Below are 20,888 nucleotides of genomic sequence, written 5' to 3'. Positions count from 1 at the left end.
ATCATTTTGCGCATAGATACAGCAGACACCGTAACTCATGATTTATAAAACGCGTCTTCGAAATTACTTCTTCACTGACTTATTTCTCAATATTTTTTCACGAAAAATTACAAAATGATGTTGAAATTATACTTTGTTTTATGCAAAACATTTGAATGTTTTTCTAAACGATAGCTCAAAAATGAGAAAAAAACATCCGTTAAACGCTAGAACTTTTTTTCCAAAGTGATATAAATAGAATAGAATTCGAAGTTGACTTTTAACTCAACTGTTCATTAGAGCCACATGATAATTCGAGCAGAGTAGGCTAATATTTTTCCACTTTACTTTCCACTCGACCTTCATGCCAACCGAAGCCGCTTCTCTAACCTTACATCAATGAAAATCCCTGAGATAGGCCGCAGTCATGCACAATTATTTGTATACAAGCGTGAAAGTTTGGGCAAACATTTACAGTACGGTTAGTCAAATATTTCGTTAACGAGGATAACATTTATTCTCTAGATACCCGAGTCAGCGTGGTCATCGTAGGTTTTAAGTAGGCAGAGCTTAAAAACGAAGAGGCCCACTGAGGTAGCAATTGCGAAACTCCTGCGAAGTGCATATGACAGCACCAGGAAATCATTTCAGCGGTACAAAGTCCGGTTGCAATTCCACGAACCTCAGCCACGATCGTCCGTGACCAATTCAATTACTTGCGAATACTGCACCCGTTCGTTGTTTATTCGGTATCAATTTCAGTTTTGTAACCGGCTCAGTATTTTCTTTTTCTGCTGACGTCTACAAATGGCCGGTTTACTGCTGTTCGGTCAGAATTCTACGGTTCAACAGCTTATGGCACACATAAAAATCGATATCGCATTATTTTGTGCCGAGAGTCAGCGAATTGTTCTCGCTTTATTTATTTATGAGTTGCTTCGGTTCCCCTCTCCTGATGGAAGAAACATTATGGATGGTAACTGGTAAACCATTTGACCATTAAATTCGTCCCCAAACACATACCAACACACTACAGTTGATTTAGCATTCCTCCAATGGGTCTGCGGAACAGTGCCACTAGGTTAGTGGGTCTCAATGATGCAAACATAGTCAACTTTTTGCTTCACAAAGGTGTGAAAATGCTAGCTACCTTGGGTGATCAGCAACCCACTGAAGCAGTCCAATGTTGGTAAATATGTTTTCATTTGCGAATAACCTACTATTAAAACGGAAAGAATCGGACTTGGTTCATATAAACGCTTTGTTTCTATTACGTAACTAATTTTGATTATTGCTTTTCTAAATGATTTGTTGATAATTTGAAGAATCATCCGTCAATCTTCGTATGAAAATTTGTGAAGCATTTCTACTTGATCACATGTTAATAAGATAAGACTATACCAATTAAAATTCGTGTTTCAATAGTAAGTTTTAAATTTTAAAATAATTAACTGAATAAATAATTACCGAAATCGATCTATACATGCGAGTGTTTGAGAATTTGTAAAAGAAATTACTGCCTACTGAGACTGTAAACCATTTCGCAAATGATTTAAACTTTTGGCAAAAATTTGACATTTCGATAGTTAGTTTCCTGCCCGCATTGGCTTGGCATCCAGACGGCTGGCTAACGGCTGCCAGCGGGCAAAATATGGCTGGCCGCCTTCCTGGTGTCTGGCTGCCTCAACGCTGCCAGATATACACCTCAAACGATACAACCGTTTCCACCAGGATTTCGTCTTATCGGATCTGAGGGAGACATGGTTGCCAGGTGTTTGTCATACTGCTGGCAGAGTAAAGATAACCGTTTCATTCTTCTTCTCCTTCTTCCCTGTTTATTTACATTTTGTATTCAATTTCGGATCTTTACTCATCGTAAACTTATGTATTTACTTTACATTATTTTTATTCTTTAAATTTAATTTTAGTATTAAATTAAATCACTCAGGTAGAATGAGTTGCGCGAAATCGCTTCGAAGTAGGTTTGACATTCCTCCAACAGTAACCGCTCGTCGGCAGCCGGGATTATCAGTGTGCTCACCTCGGCTTGGTTCTTCGATCCTAGAAGTGATAATCTGATCTGCCCTGCGATGTTTCCGGGCCAATTCACGTAATCCCGGCGTAACCTTTCCCAACAAGATTGGTAGACATTACCGAATACAATCTGCCAAGTATTAGAAGATTCATTTTCGTGTGGGAAAACACCATGATTATACTTAGATCTTTTGCGTCCTGCAAAGCATTTGATACACTAGACATAACAATTTCTGGGGTGGTCGGACGTGCCTGCGTTAAGCTTGTGCGAACAGGTATGTTGCGTTGAACCGTCGAACAAGTATCCAAATCTAGAGACGAAAGTAAATCACCTGAGTGACAAATCATGTTAATTTAAACATCGAGTACTGTCGCTTTTGTTTTCTTTACTATCGAACGGGCTTCTGAAAAAAAACTATTTCAATAAATAAATGCCCCCCACAAAACAGAAGATAATATATCACCTTGTTAGCGTTCGATTTGATCGGTAAAGATGGACGTGCTTCTTTTTTGACGGAGGATTTTTGCTGGTGATCAAAGTTTTGGGAATCACATCCCCCGTTTACAGCGCGGCCGGTCTCGAAGTATAGTCGGAACAGTTTCGAATTCCAAATACGCGTAATTTTTTAAACTTGAACCTGTACTGTACATAGCATCAGGGTAGCACAAGACGCTAGTAGTGCTTTATTGACTGGAATCAAGTTAGTTAGGTTATTCCGATCGATTGTGAAATTTCCATTCTGTATTTCATGCAATTAATGTATTTCTATAAAAGTGAATATGAAATAAATTAAAGAATGAAAATTTCATATTCTATCGCAATATTCTGAATGGAAATAGAAATTCCTCATCCAATCGCATGTATAATTTAAATTAACTCACCCATTTTTCATCAACCGCAATCTGACATTTTCAGCGAAGATGAAAAAATAAAAACTCTTAGCTCACTGAATCGGTCCTGGCAGCCTTTTGGTGCCCATGGCTGCCCAGGTAGTCGTTTCGCCGAATGCCATTTCACCGAAAGTCATTTCACCGAAAGCCGTTTCGCCGGAAGGGTAATTTCGAATACATCATATTATTATTTTGGTGTGTTATTATGTCTCCTGTACAACTGATGTGGCGCAGCCACATAAGCGAAAACACGATGAAATTGTAACTATCTATACTGTAAATACAATTTAAAATACGTTTAGTCTTTTTACTGTTGACATGTTGGCTCTTTCCAGAGAGATGATCTGAGCAGTTGTGAAAACAAACAACAGTGGTAGTTAAAGCAGCATAAAAATTCATCTTCGTTTATTTTTTAGATATTGAATGAAGATTACTGTAACAAAACTCCCAACCTCTGATTTTGGGTGTATTATTTCGTAACATTAAATTCTTGTTACCGTAAATTGCTTATTTTTCTTGACACTTCTTAAATGACACCGATTGATGGCACAGCGACTCAGCTATATTGCCAGTTAATTTTCGTTTATAGTGAACTATCTCGCTTTGTGACAACGTGGAGTTACCACCCGTTCTTTCTAGCGAAATACTTAAATTTTCACCGCACTTACACGATACAACGTGTTCACTCGTTCAGGGTGTCACCGGAAATGCCCTAAGTTACTGACTGGAATCAAATTTTAAATTCAAGCGCATTTATCGATCAAACTATTTATTGATAAAATTCGGCACTAACAGACAATTCATTGAACATTTTTAATGGGCCTGAATATTTGTTTAGAACAACCGCCAAAATTTTCAATTGCTATGAGTATTAGATTGTTAACGAACATTTGTATAATAACGCAGAAATAATCGAAAGAAAATTGGCCATTTGCTTTTAGGCCCATTTGAAATAATCACGTTGAATTGTCAAATTTGGTATTACCGAGATTCCCAGCAATTTTATATTTTGCCAAGATCCAGCATTACAATTTAAGTATGTAATCTCAAGTTTCTTCAAATGAGATACTTTGTTACCTTATTACTAATTATTTTGTTTTATTGTTCGTTCTAGAACTATCAACTTCAATAGGAACAACATAATTTTAAGATAACAGAAGCTTGAAAAGCAGAGGAAATTTCCAAGAAACAGAAAATATCATTCCATGTAGATGGATCTATCTTAGCAAATAATGAATCATTTAGATTTCAACTAGTCAAGAAAAGCACACGACCAATAAAAAGTTTAATGTTGGTATTTAAAACCATCAATAATTAGGCTCGGACATTCGTGTCATCGGTACTTCGTAACAATTCGCACAACTAGTCAGCCGTACATTCGACTGAACGATTTTTATCTATGTTCATTTGATCCTCGGCCCCGTTGAGGTATTATCGGCGGTTGTAGTTCGATCCATTGTTTATGAAGCTACTTTCGCTGGCATGAAACACAATCCTTTAGACTAAACACACGAAAGCGCTCGGGAACTGAACCGTATCGGTAAAAGCAGCAAACGTGTGCTCGAAACGACTTTGCTTTATCTTGAAAACGGACCGTACGTGATTTTTCCACACGCAAAACTCCCCACTCTGACCAGTGCCAACGATCGAACGGAATAACGTCCATTTTACAACTACGGCTGCAGCGCACCTCCGTCCATGCTCTCAAAGTGCATTCTCTTATGATCGAGGGTTCGAATATTGCATTGCGAATGTGCGCACTTGGCCGGTCGTAGGGATTATTGCTTCTGCAATTTACGATATGCTGAGTACAAAGAATTTTCCTAAGAAACCGGCAAATCAGAAGACCGCCTGCATTGAAACCACCCGAGGGAAAGAAGTTTGCCATTCGCCCAGCTGGTGCTATTGTAAACTAATCTGGACAATTAATTCCTAGAAATTAGTACCCTTTTGTCAGTAGGTAAGTAGTGAGAGAGGTGTGATGATTTAAAGAAGAAATAATCCCTTCCCAGCAGTGTGTTGTGCTACTTGTTTTACGAAAACGAAAATGACTGCTGGACAAGGATTGACACGCCCCTTGGAAGGCGGAGCAAGCTCTGCAATGATGTTAGTGTATTAGTATATATCCGAGAGAAATGCGAGCAGTTGTTCACTAGTTCATGCACATTCGACTCACAGAGAGAGGCGTACATTCATCGTAAATGAATATTTCAAATGATGATCGGCATTAAAGTAAGTATTCACCTAGCAAATGTATTTTATGGTCAAATGTTACTTCCTTTGATTGAGTTCAGAAATCTTACTGTTGTAGAGTGACTTCGATATTTTCCTACGTAATCTTCTTTTCGAGATTACGTCTTACACTTCTTTGGATTCATCAAAATTATTTCATTATATATTATTATGTCAAATTTCTTGATACAAATATTAATTATGGCAACGAAATAATGAACAAATAAACGGAGTACATCTGGAGCTAAGGTTATTCGTAACGCTGTTTTATTACATATGGATCGCAACGCTGAGATCTAGTTCTATTTATCGAGCACACATTTGAAATAGATTTGAAACTGCTCGACGAATTTGTTTCAAAATAATGAAAATTTGAAATACGAATAGAACATTGTTTTAAATTTCTTGCGTGAGTGTGTGTAGCGAGATCTAACAGGCGAAACGTTAAAGCGTCGAATGACATATCAGAATTTGTCAATATAAGCAGGAAGTGTTTAGCACTGACTAACACAGTATTATTTAAAAGCACTGTAGCTCACTATCATCGAGAAATTTTCTCTAGAAGTTTGTGACAAAAATTTACATCGTTTTCGGAATCATTTATTTTGTTTGTTTGTTTATGTTTTGAAACATCACTATGAGTTGACATAACACCAATACATTAACAAACAGATTTTAAATCTTCGCGATGAGATCCTAAAGCTTGTTTTATTTTTGACAGTTTTAAATTATACGACAGTCGGTCATTTTAGAACAGATATCCATCACAGAGTTGCGAATAGCCTAAGACAAGAGAAGACAGCTCGCGTTACGAGCTTGGCTCCGAGCCTGGGAGCCACTTTGACGGTTTTTGTGTTGTACTGTTTTCGTTACCACGGGGTTATTTTCATCGTATTTCGCATTGTTTGCAGCAAGATTAGTGAAAACACCTAAAGGAAATTTGATCTCAAAGTAATCTAAATTCAACAATGCAATAATTCACTAATACTACTGTTGTGTGTCGTTTAATTCTACTATGTCACGTCATTTACACTCTCACAAAGTCACTATTTTCACAAAAGTGTATAAAACGATATAATACAGATATGTATTTGGGAATGTTATTTACGTCCTTCCTCAGTGTATCGATTTTATAAGTTATAATCCAATAAACTTATAAAACCCGTACACTGAGGAAGGATGTTACTAACATTCCGATATACGTATCTGTATTATAACGTTTGATTCACTTTTGTGAAAATAGTGACTTTGTAAGAGTGTAAACGGTACAACAATAGCACAGACTAACAGACAGGACACTCAAATTAGATTCTTCAATCATTCTAACGATCATTTCGAATATTCCTTTATTTGGGACAGTACTCACATGTGTCATGATGGCGCCACGTTACCCTATCAAAAACATCCTGTCTGTCATCTAGACTGTGTTTATTTTTTTCATTTACCAACAGAGTTGCCATTCATACAGAATTTCCTGTAATATATTGATTTGTATACGTCCATGCGTATTTCTTACAGGATACAGATTTAATACATATTGCCAAAACTATATGCATAATTGTGCCTACTTCTCATCCTCCAACGCAATACAAAATCGAACCCGTTTTGTTACAGTATTTACTTGCTTCTGGTCTGCCGCCACTTGTGAAAACTGCCAACACAATAAAAAATAGTCTAGATGAACAACGTTGAGTCAAATAAATGGTTACCTTCCAACATCGCGAAAAAGTTAAATATATTATCAACGTAATCCAATAATTTATTATGACGATTCATTTTCAAATATTTTGATGAAATCAGGCATCCCTGCAAGCAGCTGATCGGTGTTGACAAACGAGGGGAAACCAACTAGTAAAAAAACTTTTACATAACACAAGGGGTGTACCGATAGTAAATAGTTCGCGCAGTACAATATAGGTGGAACTAGTGCATCCCGAAAAATTATTTTTATAAGAATTTACTCATACTGTCATGTCTGTTAGTCTGTGACAATAGTACTATCAATGACAACATTCTATTAACAGTTCGAACGGAAATCTAGTGAATGCAATAATTGTATTCGTATTCTGAAATATTCAATACAGCTTGCGAATCAGCCTCAACAGTCAATATACTACAAGATACCTATAAGTTATATGTGCTTTAATTGGTTCCATTTATGAGTACCACTCAAAATAGATATTTATAAAATCTCCAATACTCTAAATAGATATTTATAAAATCCCTAAATGTTGGATAACTATCATTCATAATTCAGCAGGGCCCATGGAAAGCAATCAGAATAAGAGTAAGAAGCCAGCTGTCTCGTCTTGTCTTAGATCCTTAGCTCTCAGAAGTCACACTACAACAAAAAAATAGTATTTGTTCAAAATTAAATTGGAGTAACAAATGTATATTTTATAATCAAGTTGAATGTTATATGCGTTTCTCAACTATTAACCGAATTGAATTAATTCAAATCAGTGGAGTTTTGAACAAAAACTTTAACTTTTTTAATCACCTATATTCCTATACTTATATACTACAGTATTCTTCAACTCTTCCTTGAAAACAAAAACTAAGCTTATTTTTTTGTCATTAACCAGCACAACCTACACGCAGTGCAAAAATTGTAAAAATAACTAAATTTTGGTTTCATGCAACAATTTCACAATAAATTCAATTTAAAAATTTGTTTTAAAACAACTAACTTCAAATCAAGATAATAATAATAGCGCTTTAAATTTACAGACATTTTTATTGAAAAAAATGAACTTAATTATTTCAACTATCGTTTTTGTTTTTTATAATCATACATTTCTGTCATTTAGGTTTTGGTACCTCGTGGGTACCGGTTTGTACTGGAGTGCACATGACTGTTTTACGTTTCGCATTCAGCTCATCAGTGCATTAGCAGATTATGTTGACTGCTAATGCCACCTCGCGGATCAACATAATCCGTCTGCTCAGCGGTGGCCTTAGCAATCAACATAATCTGCTAATGCACTGATAAGCTGAATGCGAAACGTAAAACATAAATTTCTATTTCATTTTACGAATAAAATGATTTCTTTCAAACAAATGTTCAAGGTAATTTTTGATGCTACTTTTATTCAAATTTATAGACATTTAGTCCTTTGTGGCGAGACGACCGTATTATTCACATATCACATCAAGCCCTGGTATTTTAATTAGAATCCAATGATTTTGGTGTTTCATCAGTCCGGCCAAGATCTCTGTATACGCTTGAATTGTTGAAACTCTCCGAGGAAATGGTAGAACTTGCTTTGGTTTATTCACGCGGGAAAAATTTGCTCTGGTTTATATAAAATAAAGCTAATACGGTTCATTCGAATAGTAAACTTAGTTGTATCATTACACAAATAAAATCAAAGATAATTTTTTTTCTTGATATAAAAGTATAGCAGGATTGAATCAACATGGACATTTCCGATAGCATTAACTCAACTTTGGTAGACAAACATTTTGATTCAAAACAAATTTTGAAGGGAGAAATTTGATCAAAACAATCATATTCTAGCTAGAAATCATCATAAATCAAATTTAAAGTTTTGTTATTTCTGCGTATAATAACTGAAACAGTTCGATACAAATTGAAACAGTTCTCGGACCAGTTAAAGGAAGTACGGACTCAGATTACATCACAAGAAAATATTTGGCAAAATTTACCTATTCAACCCATTATCATTTCAGGGAATAAAATAAAATATACTATTTGACTTTTTCTCAATACGCTTTATTCAATTTCAATACACATACAATTCTTAACACAACTCATAAGGTCTTGTATAACGTTTGGACCAACATTTTTTGCGTGGAAATCCATTTTTTCTTCATATCTTCCTCCGATTTTACTTCCCTAGGATGTTTCCGAAGCGTCTACTTCATTATGACCCAACTTTCCAATTGCTCGTAGCTTCGGTACGGTCGGAGGATTGAAGTCCTTCGGCGTGAAGTTGACCTCATCGGACTTGTACCACTCCAAAATATCTTTGGAGTAATGGTACGAGGCTTAATCCGCCAGAAAAGCTCAGAACCAGTGTGAGACCTTATGGCGTTTTCGTTTTTAATTCGATGACAACATTTCATAAGGTGCTAAGAACAAACAGATACATTTAGGATAATCAACTTTGAAAAATGAGTTAGCATTTTAAATTCCTGTTTAACTATTTGAACCAGCCCGGTGGCAACAATAAGGCGCTCCAGCTAGTGCTATCGTAACCAACATCTCAGTCCTTCGGGGCCATCAAAGCTAGCAAGTCAGTGAGAGCAAAGTAAACAAAATGAAGTAAAACACAACACTTCATTGATTGTGAAAGTCAGTATTACAATTTGGCAGCGCACGTTTCATAACGATATCACATTTATAATCAAACATAAAAAAATCAACTTTCACAGCTAAATTTCACAGATATTTAGCAACAACGAACTTATATACTTCTTCGTTGTTTTCGTCTTTGCGGAAAAGATGATGGTCACAAAAACATGGCGGCCTAGCAGGGACTTGATTTGAACACATAATTTGTTTCTTGCATTAGAAAATGTTGTAATAGTTTACAAAGTAAACAAACAAATCGTGGTTTTAATTTATCTATAATATTTAACAAGAAAATTAACCAAAAAATATTTGGTCCCTTTCAAAAGGCAACGTTGTTTTCATGCCATTCATTGAAACACCTTTTCGGCAAAATATTGTTCATACACCCTTCTTTTAGGCCTTTTCTTTTAATCGAAACAACTTGTGACGTTTGTCTTTAAACCCATTTCATTGTGTGACTTGTTTTTAAACCCTTTTTTCAATATGGTTTAGGTGAATTGAATAATTTAGTAATTCGTTTGTCTGTTTAGACAACAATAGTCAATAATCATTCGGAAATGTATTTTAAAGTTGTGCAATATATTTAGACAAAAGGTATGCCAAGTGAATTTTGTATAGTAATTCATAGTATTGCAGGCAATTGCATCAAGACATCGGAGTGTGTATGGAAACGGTACAGTTTATCGAACTCAAAATCAAAGCTTTATCAGCCAGCCGGTTGAAGGTGTACCACCAGCGATTCTAATCAAACCTTAGTGCAAATCAGTAGCTATAGTGGAAATATGTTCAACAGGAAACGTGAATGATGAATCTTGATAAAAGTGTTAAACCGTTAGTTTTTAGGAATCTATGCTGAAAAATACCGTCTAAGAGATACACCTATACGATTTCTCTTCGAAAAAATGGGTTTGCAATAGAAAAACGTAGCTTGATGCGCATATAATATAGCAGCAGGAAGAGAATCGTCCGGCGGATGGCCCACGATGTAGACGTGGAGGGTTCGTCAGTGTTATTCTTGTACTGGTTCAACGAACATTTGATCTGCATTCAGTGGATCGAGTGATTTCGCGGCAGCTGAGAAAAGAATTTTTTCAACGATTAAAACAAAATGGTCTAAATCGCAAGCACACTAGAAAACGAGAAAATGTTTAAGCCCTTTTACAATCGAAGAACATACAACCTTTTCCACACTGAAAAGTTTACAGTACCATTCCAATTTGTAGCCGACTTTAAAATAATTAAATTACTATGTATTTCCATAAATTTACCTTCGAAATTTTCTTATTTGTTTTAAAGAATTCAACATTCGTTACAACCAGCGTTATTATATAAATTATGAGCAAACATTTGAATAAACTCAAACTGAAACGGCACATGCACGAAAAGGCTAGTTTTGATTTTGGATGCATATGCTCCCATGTTTATCATATGAATATAAAGGTAACACAAACAAAATTTGATCATTAAAATTATTTTGTTGATGTGACATTTTGAAGATTTTGATTTCAGAGGAATTTTTCAAACAAACATTAGCTCATATTAAGTGAATCAATAGATTCTTTATTGATTAAGAATGCATTAATTGAATTTGAATTTAAATTTGATGAGTGCTACACCAGTGGTATCGGTGCAGAAAAAGTGTAGCACTGGTGTAGTGCAATTGGTAAAAACGAACGGTTTCAGTGCAGCTTTCGCTACACCAGTGTAGTGCAATTTAAAAACAAAAACGACATTAGAAGTGGAAGTAGCCGCTTCAAGAGGCATTCCTTCATGTAACCTTGGGCCAAAACGAATGTCGATTTCGTTTTTAAATTGCACTACACCGGTGCAATGCTACACCACGGCATGAATAAACGAACAAAACAAAACAAAATGAAAGTGAGACAGAGGGTTCTTACAACGATGCTATCGATAACAACAGCCACTGCGATGACAAAACAACGGGGACGGTGGACGATGGGGTGAACCAAATGATACTGCATCTCCCCCAAGAAAAAGGGTATCGAATACACCCAGCAAGAACAAAAAAATAACAGTGACTTCGTTTCAAAATAGAAACTCAAATGACATGTATTAAACATTGAACTCGTCCTTCCCCATTTCTTGCCTTTAGACCACATAGGTTAAAACCGGGGTTAAATAAAATTATAACTATCTGATTAACCCTTCAATCATAAATAAAATAAATAATAATAATATTTGATTTATGCTTGAAATCTAAAATTTTACACTAATCACTCGGTAGTTTCGGAATCGAAAGTCGCATCGAAATAAAATTCTATGAAAACTTAAAACCTTTCATTTTTATCTGAATCGTAAAAAGAAAAGTATGTGAGCATATTTTCATTGTTTAGCACATATCACACTGCAACTCCGGAACCGGAAATCCTAATAAATAAAATTCAGGTATTTTTAGACAAATGGTGAGAAATTGTCCAATAATCGAACCGTTGCGGCTCGACAAGTAATTACTTGAGTCTGACTACTGTGGAAAACTGCTCCATCTCAGTGTCAACGTTCTAACGAAATCTTTGCGTTTCATGTTTTTGACACTTTACTTTGTTCTTTCTTGTACCAAACGTCATTACAACTCTCTCCTGAAAGTCTCTCCGATTAATGTACGGTTGAGAGTGCGACTGCAACGAGAGAAAGCTCGTCGCCTCCGTCGCAGACGGTGTGTGAAAAATTTTCTATCTCTGCTGCTAGTTGGCCACCAAACGATTTCATTTCATTCTCGAAGGTTTTTCTCGGCGAGCAACATCGGGTCTTTGTGCTATTGCGTGTCATATTCTCCAGTCAGCAGCCGAGCAGGAGGCCCCCCCTTGTGCGCATTAGATCTTGCCAGCATTGCAAATGGTGAAAAAAATTGTGGATTGTGCAAATTGTTCCAAACTTTACGAATGGCAATGGCAGTGTTTTCAATCTAGTTTTCAGCCGTGCCAGTGCAGTTCTGTAAATATGGAGATGTGTTTTGTGTAGTAGGTGAAATATTGTAACAGAAAAAAATATCGAAAAGTTTACGGCATAAAAGTGTTTCCTGTGCGTGGAAAGCAGTTGCGTAAAGTTTCTTATTTTTGTGAAGTTCAGTATTATTTTCATCACTAGCTCTGTGACCCATAGCGAAAACTCAGCTGTATAGTGAAATTGGGTGTTTGTAATTATTCGGATGGCCATTGTTATGGTTGGAACCGAGTAGGAGAAAAATTTTCGCATCAACTATTGCAGTACATACACTAAAGTGAGAATTTTTATGGTTTTCGGCAAAAAATGCTATTGCTATTGTTTGTATTGGGAAAATGAATAAAAGTTACAAGTTGTGAAAATATAATTATGTAATAAGTTTTAATACTGTGATAGTGATTGATGAAATAAAACCATACTAGTCCAAAGTTACAGAAAAAGTTTAGTAGAAGAAAAATCATTGTAAGATTGGTGCCCTTCGAAGTTGCATTATGCTCCTAGATCTAGTTGGCATTGCATAAAAAACGAAGAATTAATTGGAAGAGGAAGTATTCATAGAACGCCGACATGGGAGCTCTAGAAACCGTAGCAACCGGAAGGAAAACACGGTTGCAAAAATAGGGCTGTCCATTAAAGGTAGGTTGTAAACAGAATTTATAAATTGATTGCTTCCACATTATTTATAGAAACTTCGAAACTAGACAGAAAAGAAGAAATTAACAATTTCCTGCATGACTGGATGATTACAATTTGATGTTTACTGTCTTGTTATGGTTTAACTATTGTAAGTTTCAATTCAATCGGAAGAACGATCGTTTTTCGCATGACAGTTTCAAAATTTCGTAAGTACCTCGTCTGCGAAACATGCGCTAGACTACTAATAGATAGTTTACGTGTATAATGTTACGCTACAGTGATTCAGAAGCCTACACCGGTGTTGCACCGAAGTATAAAACCAAAACGTTATAATTACATTACCCGTCCTTGAAAACAAACATACGGAACGGCATTCTTCAATATAAGCAATGCATTTAGGAATGGACACTCATCTTCCTCCCGTCCACAGTAATTTCATTAAATTAACAAGACCACGAAGCAGTGCTCGATTGATACACTTTCATAGATGCATTAAAGAAACGCTATCACTTCCGCTTCTAATTTACCTATGGAAAACAGAAGGGTCGTACATCCCATGGCTGTTGTCTACAATGTTAAATCACTGGAAAGAACCTTTGTGAATATGAAACCAGTCAACAGATTACGATTGCGGCTGAGGACAATTGAATAAGGAAAATATGCAAATATATGAATTCGGGTCTGGTTCGTCAAGAATATTATTTCACATCGACCGGCAGTTTGACTGGCGTGTCGTGGCGACCAATCAATTTAGCTGAATGTTTATCTCCTTCGTTTCTCCTTGAGTCACAGCTGAGCTGGTTGCTACACAAAAAAATGGCAGCGTGACATTTTCACTGGCAAAGTGAGCTAAACTGAATAACAATTTTGTGCTTTCCAATTTGTTGGAGTCGTTCTAGCTTTCGACAGGGCTCTCGACACTGTTCACCAACATATCACTCAGAAGATATTGCTATGACAATTTGACACACCGTACATCAAACGAATACCGATCGATTTTCGATTTCCTTCCAATTAACTGGATGATTTTTTTTTCAGTCGTTTCGTCAAATCGAAATTAGATTGAATACGCCTACGATTTGTGAGATCTGTATGGTAACTGTGAAGGAATATAGTTTTAAAAATCATACTTTCAATTGATTTTTTTTATATTAAATAATATCAATATCCAGAGGTAAAAGACTCAAAACTGCAGTCGTTCTCCAATTCAGGAAGCTGTTGTATCTGTTGAATTTGTGGCTTGGTCATAGATTCACATAATGTTTCAAACGGCCAAACGAAGTCGGTAAGCATTAAGCATTGTTATTATCTTTTTTCTCGGGGGAGTGCAAAAAGTGAGGAAGAAAGGTCATTAGTTCGTACGCCATTGTATCACAATAACCTTCGCCATTTGCACAACCAATAATTATTCGTAGCACCCCCAACACAATAGAGATGATTAGACATGGTTCTGGACACGAATGACACACTCACCGTCAACCCTCTGGACAATACCTTTGTCCATGATTCAGGATTAATTGAGTGCAAACATCTACTCGGATCATCTTCATCCTAAGATGCTTGCAATTGCATGAAAAGTAGAGATTTGGTGTAATCTAAAAAAAAAATTCTGAAAAAATCGACAATTTTTTAAGTTGAGAGTTGACTTAAAAAAATTTCGGGATAACACCAGATTTCGAGGTTTCATGCATTTACAAGACAAAACAAGAAAACCGCGTAATTTCGAAAATCCGCGTAAAAACACCTAAAAATGACCTCAGTGTCCGCAAACAACAACACACTGAAGTCTTTTTTATGCGAGTTTATGTACCGCATAAAAAACCGCATAACTCTGAAAATTCGCATAAAAAACCGCAAAACTCTGAAACTTCGCATAAAAAAACCGCAGAAGGGAAACCGCATAACTCTGAAAATTCGCATAAAAAAAACGCATAACTCTGAAAATTCGCATAAAAAAGACCTTAGTGTACTAGTTTTAATGAAATTTAACATTATGCCTAAATCCAACAAAATGAAAACATGTGCATTTTTCATCACTAAAAGTATTGTTGTATGATACAATTTTGTTTGATCTATCTGATGGGCACCCCACCAAGATTCTGTTATTGTCTTTGGTTTTTCACTGCGACCTTCGCGTTGTTCTACCAGAATGTTTGGAAAATAATGTTTTTTAAATCAGTGCCGTATCTTATCTTTTAGAACGTAAACTAAAACAGAACCAGATACCTCTATATCTAGAAATACATCAACCAATTGCTGTTTTTGAGCAAACGCAATTTAGTTCTGGCTTTTGGATTGCGATATTATGCATTCCGTGCATACGCGCTACCATTTCGCCACCCTGAATCTTGTTTTAGTCACTCTAAAACGTCAGTCACTTGCATTCAGTCAGGCAAAGCAATATTTTTCTCAAGAAACCTGTTGAACGATTTCATCAAGTATCAAATCAAATTAATTAAAATTGAATTTAATTCTGCCCAACCCAGGAGCATTATTGTTACAAGACAAAAGTAATATTGAAAATTTGATCATTGCAAAAGGACTCTCAATAGGATCATTATTTGGAGAAGACTTGCAGATAACTCTCTTCGTTCTAGACAAACTTACCTCCATCGATTCGAGTATTCTTCACTCTCAGCGTCATTCATCATACCGTGTTCCTAAGATCAGTCGTTGAGGTTTTTCTATACAAACCCTTGACAAAATGTATCCTATAGCTACAGTAATTGACACAAAGCATGCTCTTGTATTTGGTATCTAACACTTTGTTTAAATTTTGCGAAATTCAAATTCTTGGATCACATTTCATTATCTGCTGCTAAGGCTGTTTTATGTGGATTCATTCTTTTCGTGGATGTTTACTACTTGACAGTTCTGTCTTTCACTGTATCTTGGAATATACTCGTTGAGCCTATAAACATTTCGCTGAAATGTTTAAAGGGACAACTCTTATTAGTCTTTTGATTAGAAAAAGAGCTGCTAAAAATATCACACTTCTTCCGAGGATAGGCAGAAAGGTTGCAATGTGATGATGCATTGCATAAACTGCAAAATATATTGAGGATAGAAGGAAATGAATCAATGAAGAAGTGGAAAAATTCTATCTAATTATTAACAACTTAATTTCGGAAATTGTACCAGTAAAAAGAAGTAGAAGAAGTCACAATAGCAGATTGCCTGTGTGGTGTAACTCGCAATTGAAAAACCTGAAAAATAGAAAGCAGAAAGCACATAAGACTTATAGAAAAAATAAAATTGTTTTTTTTTTATTTAAAAGATACTCTCCTCCTGCGGCAATACATGCATGCCAACGCTTGATCCAATTTTCCATACAAGTTTTATAGGCCGCCGAAGGTATGGCCTTTAGTTCACGCAGCGAATTCTCTTTTATGGTTTCTATGGTCTCAAAACTCGTTCCCGCAATGGCAATTTGAGTCTGGGGAAGAGGAAAAAGTCACACGGCGCCATATCTGGAGAGTACGGTGCTTGGTTGATGATATTGGTTAAGATTTTGGCCGCAAAACTGCGACACAAGCAACGCTGTGTGAGCCGGCGCATTATCGTGGTGTAAAATCCATGAGTTTTCCTTCCATAAAACCCAAACATCAGTTAAAATGTGTTCGGCTGATCCATAAGAGATGCACAACAACACAGCAATCTCTCTAATCGGTACAGAACGATTTTGCAACACGATTTGCTTCGCCGATTCAATGTTTTCTTCAGTAACAGATGTTGTTGGGCGGCCAGGGATCTCATCATGATCCAAGCTTGTACGACCACCTTTGAAGCGTTTATACCACTCGTATGCCTGTGTTTTTCCTAGACACGATTCACCAAAGACCTTTTCTAACATTTTCAACGTTTCGGAACACTTAAATCCATTTGCAACACAAAATTTGATGCACGCATGTTGTTCTAAATTTCCATCCATTATAAAACTCGCCACACGAAATTTTTTCAACTTCTTTGTATAGACGCCAAACAAAAACTAATCGTACGATATGCGTCAAAATTTGACAGAATGTGTATAAAAGTGTTGCTAACGTTGAGAGAATAAAAGTTTACCGATTGGACAAGCGCGCGAATTTTAAAATGAAAATTCCGGTTCTATTACGGTGTTTTATTCAGGCCTATTTGCGTACAAGCTTTACGTGGCCGATTTAGCTGAGTTTTTAGATATTTTTTTTTGTATTGGGTCTCGTTGTCACCCTTTTTCTAGGTGGAGAGAAGCTTCCATTTTCCTCCTGCGAGGATTGAGGGACAGTTTGTTCGCGGTTCGTCTTGTCATTCATTGCCGCATCGGTGGTATTGTTGTTGATTTCGTTGCTAGTTGCTGTAGATGCGTCTGTTGTACATTGCTTGCAGTTGCTGGTTGGTTGGATGGTAAGTTGTTAACTGCAGCTGGTGTACTTTGTTCTATAGGGGATACGTTGGATGGTTTCGTTGAAGGGGATGCTTCACTGTTGTTGGTGACTGTCACAGGTGTACTAGGGTTGCTTGGGGTTGGTGTGAAGGAAGCACCGTTATCCTTTGGTGTAGTTGTCTCCTTGACCAGTTTATCACATGGCTTACCGTAGTGAACAGCTTTTTGGCAATATTGACATGTGGCCATCTGATTGTCATAGGTAACAAGTGATTTGCACGGGATTCTTGTATCCTGACCGAATGTCACATAAGAAGGTATAGACCTCCTCAAACGCATGCGTAACAAACGTACGCCATTTAGAATAGCGGGGAAAAATTTTTTCCACTTTTCTTCTTCGATAGAGAGAATCTCTAACATAGTTTTGCGAATATAAGGATCGATGACGCTTGGGGGAAGATCATGTACACGCACTTCTATAGCACTATCTTCCATATATACTGGAATGTTGTACTTAATGTTCTCGTGCTCCACATAGTGCACATTGTTATTGTCTTTTGCGAATTGAATTGCATTCAACTCTTTATAAAACTGGATGTACACAACATTATTCGTCTTATTGCATTAAAGTAAATGCACACGTTTAATGTCAAGATACATTTGTTCCTTAAGGAAACCTTCAAGTTCTCATATCGAAGGTCGAATTTTGCACTGCTTGAAATCAACAATAATTGTATTCTTTCGTACCGGCGGTAGCTTTTGTTCGTTCGGTTCACTTATTTTCGAGGTCGTTCTATTGTTCACTACACAATACTATACTTGGTTTCTGTCGTCCCGAACGTAAGCGGTTTTGTTTTATCGACTGACTTGGATGAGATGAGAAAGCGAACTGAAATAAAATAGTTAGAAGAGATTGCTGCCTTTGTATAAGAAGCATAGTACACCTCCACTGTTTTGACCGGATTTAGTGTCTGCTCACTATGCCAAAACCACTCTCAATTGGCTTGTTTGAAATTTTAGTTTGAATAAAATATCGTTTTTATCATAACTTGAAAGAAAAAATTGTGGATAGCTTATTTTCGATACACTCCTTAACCTTACCTAAACGGTGCCTACCGAATAGAATCATTACAGCGCAGATTTCTTCGATTTGCTCTTCGACAGCTACCCTGGAATTAACCTAATAATCCTAATAATTTATTGGCATTCAACGTGATTTATCCCGTGCTATGGTTGATCGCCATCATATTTACGACGAAATAGACTGCCCTGCAATTCTGAGTGATTTTTTTAAACTTTGAGATGAAACTTTAATTATTTCTTTTTCGGTCATGACATTGTCAATAATTGTACTTATTCTATCACAATCAGAGCATGAAAACTCGTCAGATGATTGCGTTCATTGAACAAACGTGTTTCCAAACGAATTTAGGCGATTTGAGCCTATTCTAAAAATCGTGAATTTCAATCTCGCAAACCGGAAAAACCGGAAAATTGACATTACCACCCTGTTATTGTCTGAAAACGTCGTATTGTTTGATAATGGAACCATTCGTCAAGTCCTCAACGATGACAACCCAAGTTTACAATGCATACTCATCCACAAGCACAGTGGCAGTCATATTTTGGCTTAATTTTGTCCGCTGCCACTATTCGAAATTGATTTTGGAGTTCTATGATGTCACAAGACCAATTTTGTTCCCAAGCCAATGAATCCTTCAAATCGCTCGAAATTTCGACAAATCGAAAAATACGATGAAAGGTCGGGACAGTCTAGAACATTGAGTAAATGCGGGTAAAATGGAAGAAATACGCTGATTCCGTGTCCGTTTCTATTGTGTGAGCGCTAATGAGCTCCACAAAACCTAATACCTTAATAAACCTTAATAAAGCAAAGGTATTTTAAAACTTATTCAATCGCGAATTACAGATCTTTTTGTGGATACCAAATTTTCTTATAGTCAGCTTTTATTGGTGTTCATTTTCCAAGCTGAATGACACACCACTGAAATTTCACCTGACTTCAACCCTGTCTGATCAACGCGCACCAATCAATAGTAACTTACAAATCACTCATCGCTCGCTCACTGCAAAATTGTTTGCAGGTAGATACAATATACATACACAACTGCTGAACGATTTTAATCATCAAATAGCCACTGTTTCCAGCGCAAATTATGTTTTGTAACAGAAAATTCAGCCGATGTGGTCACATAGGCGAACTAGGGGTAAACCGACTTACCACGAATTACCAGCGTATGGTGGAACCATCATCCGAAGCCAAACTTGTTTGTTTGTTGTTACAAGAATACTCAGTGACTGAGTTTCAGCTATCACGTTCCGCACCGAGGGTAATCGGAGGACTGCCGTTTCTAAATATAAACGAAGACGGTGGAACCCGCACTGCAGAATGAACAGTTCAAAGAACTGTTTTCCCATTTGGATTTTCGCATTGCTTTTCGTTTCGTATTTTGTTAACTCCCGCTGCCTAAAAAAAAGGCAAAAACATTCTGCTGAGATAACACATTTCAACATTGCAGTAAGAAGAGCTATATAGTCGAGTTCGGGTTAACTACCAGTTAATAAAATTCATATTTTCGTTCTTTTTTGCCAAATTTAGCTATACCGGAGAAGGGGCAGGTGGTGGTGGAAAACTATCTGTACGTGGAGAAAAGTATATAGCAACCAGCAGCCATCTACAGTTTCACCGGTTTTGATTGACTTGGTTCTGCTTTAATTTCGGAGTTTTATTAAATGCATTAGCCCAACACTAAGGTACAATTCCAGCTGAACAAACAGTAGAAAGATCGTAAGCGTAGAACATTTTCGCTTTAGAATTGCAAAAAGTTTTTTTTTCAACTTTCTTTGCGTTTCGCCTTCGGCTCGTCAGTGCTTAAAGCAGTTCAAATTGAACTGCCATTTCCGCCTAGCAGTTCAATTTAAACCGCTAAGCAGACGCAAAGCTTACACTACTTATGTAACACTTTTTGGATATTACACCGAGGTGTAATATCCTTTCCGCAAAGAAAGTTGAAACAATATATGTGCTTTTTTTGCACAAACCAAAAAGCCCCTAAATGTTCAAGTTTTTTTTTGTTCAATGTAATCCGTAATTTCTTTTCATTCCTCGTTTTCATGTAAAAAAGTGTTTCGTTATCTCGAACTATTTGAAGGCCTTCATAGAATGTTTGGGAATCAACGTGTATAAAAAATATTAACAACTTTCATCACCACCAGCCGTGGTGACGCCGATACTAACTAGGAAAATCGGCGCAGTGCTCTAACACCATACGACATCGCATGACGATCTTAAAATAGATCGAACTGTGCCCATAAATCGTGGATCCCAAAATAGCGTTGCAAAACGTGCCGATTTTGTTTTGACATGAAACGACTCTAATTTGTAATGATGCCAAACTTCTAATTAGTATTTATTTGCTATCAACATTTGTATGAACAACAATTCGACCTGAA

The 20,888-nt window shown here is 36.6% G+C and overlaps 1 protein-coding gene across 2 annotated transcripts in view; it reads left to right on the top strand.

Moving 5' to 3' along the window:
• The first annotated feature begins 12,135 nt into the window (after positions 1 to 12,135).
• LOC131431239 (uncharacterized) overlaps positions 12,136 to 20,888 on the top strand; it is a 114,109-nt gene continuing 105,356 nt past the window's right edge. The window contains exon 1 of one of the 2 annotated variants that reach the window (XM_058596833.1): positions 12,136 to 13,051. The gene's annotated coding sequence lies outside the window, so the exon portion shown is untranslated. The remainder of the gene's footprint in view (positions 13,052 to 20,888) is intronic. The other variant, XM_058596834.1, reaches the window with a different exon arrangement.

This window comes from Malaya genurostris, chromosome 2, assembly GCF_030247185.1.
Source record: "Malaya genurostris strain Urasoe2022 chromosome 2, Malgen_1.1, whole genome shotgun sequence".
Classification (NCBI taxonomy): Eukaryota; Metazoa; Arthropoda; class Insecta; order Diptera; family Culicidae; genus Malaya; species Malaya genurostris.
Note: the sequence above shows the minus strand (reverse complement) of the source record. Positions and strands in the feature narration are given on the sequence as shown.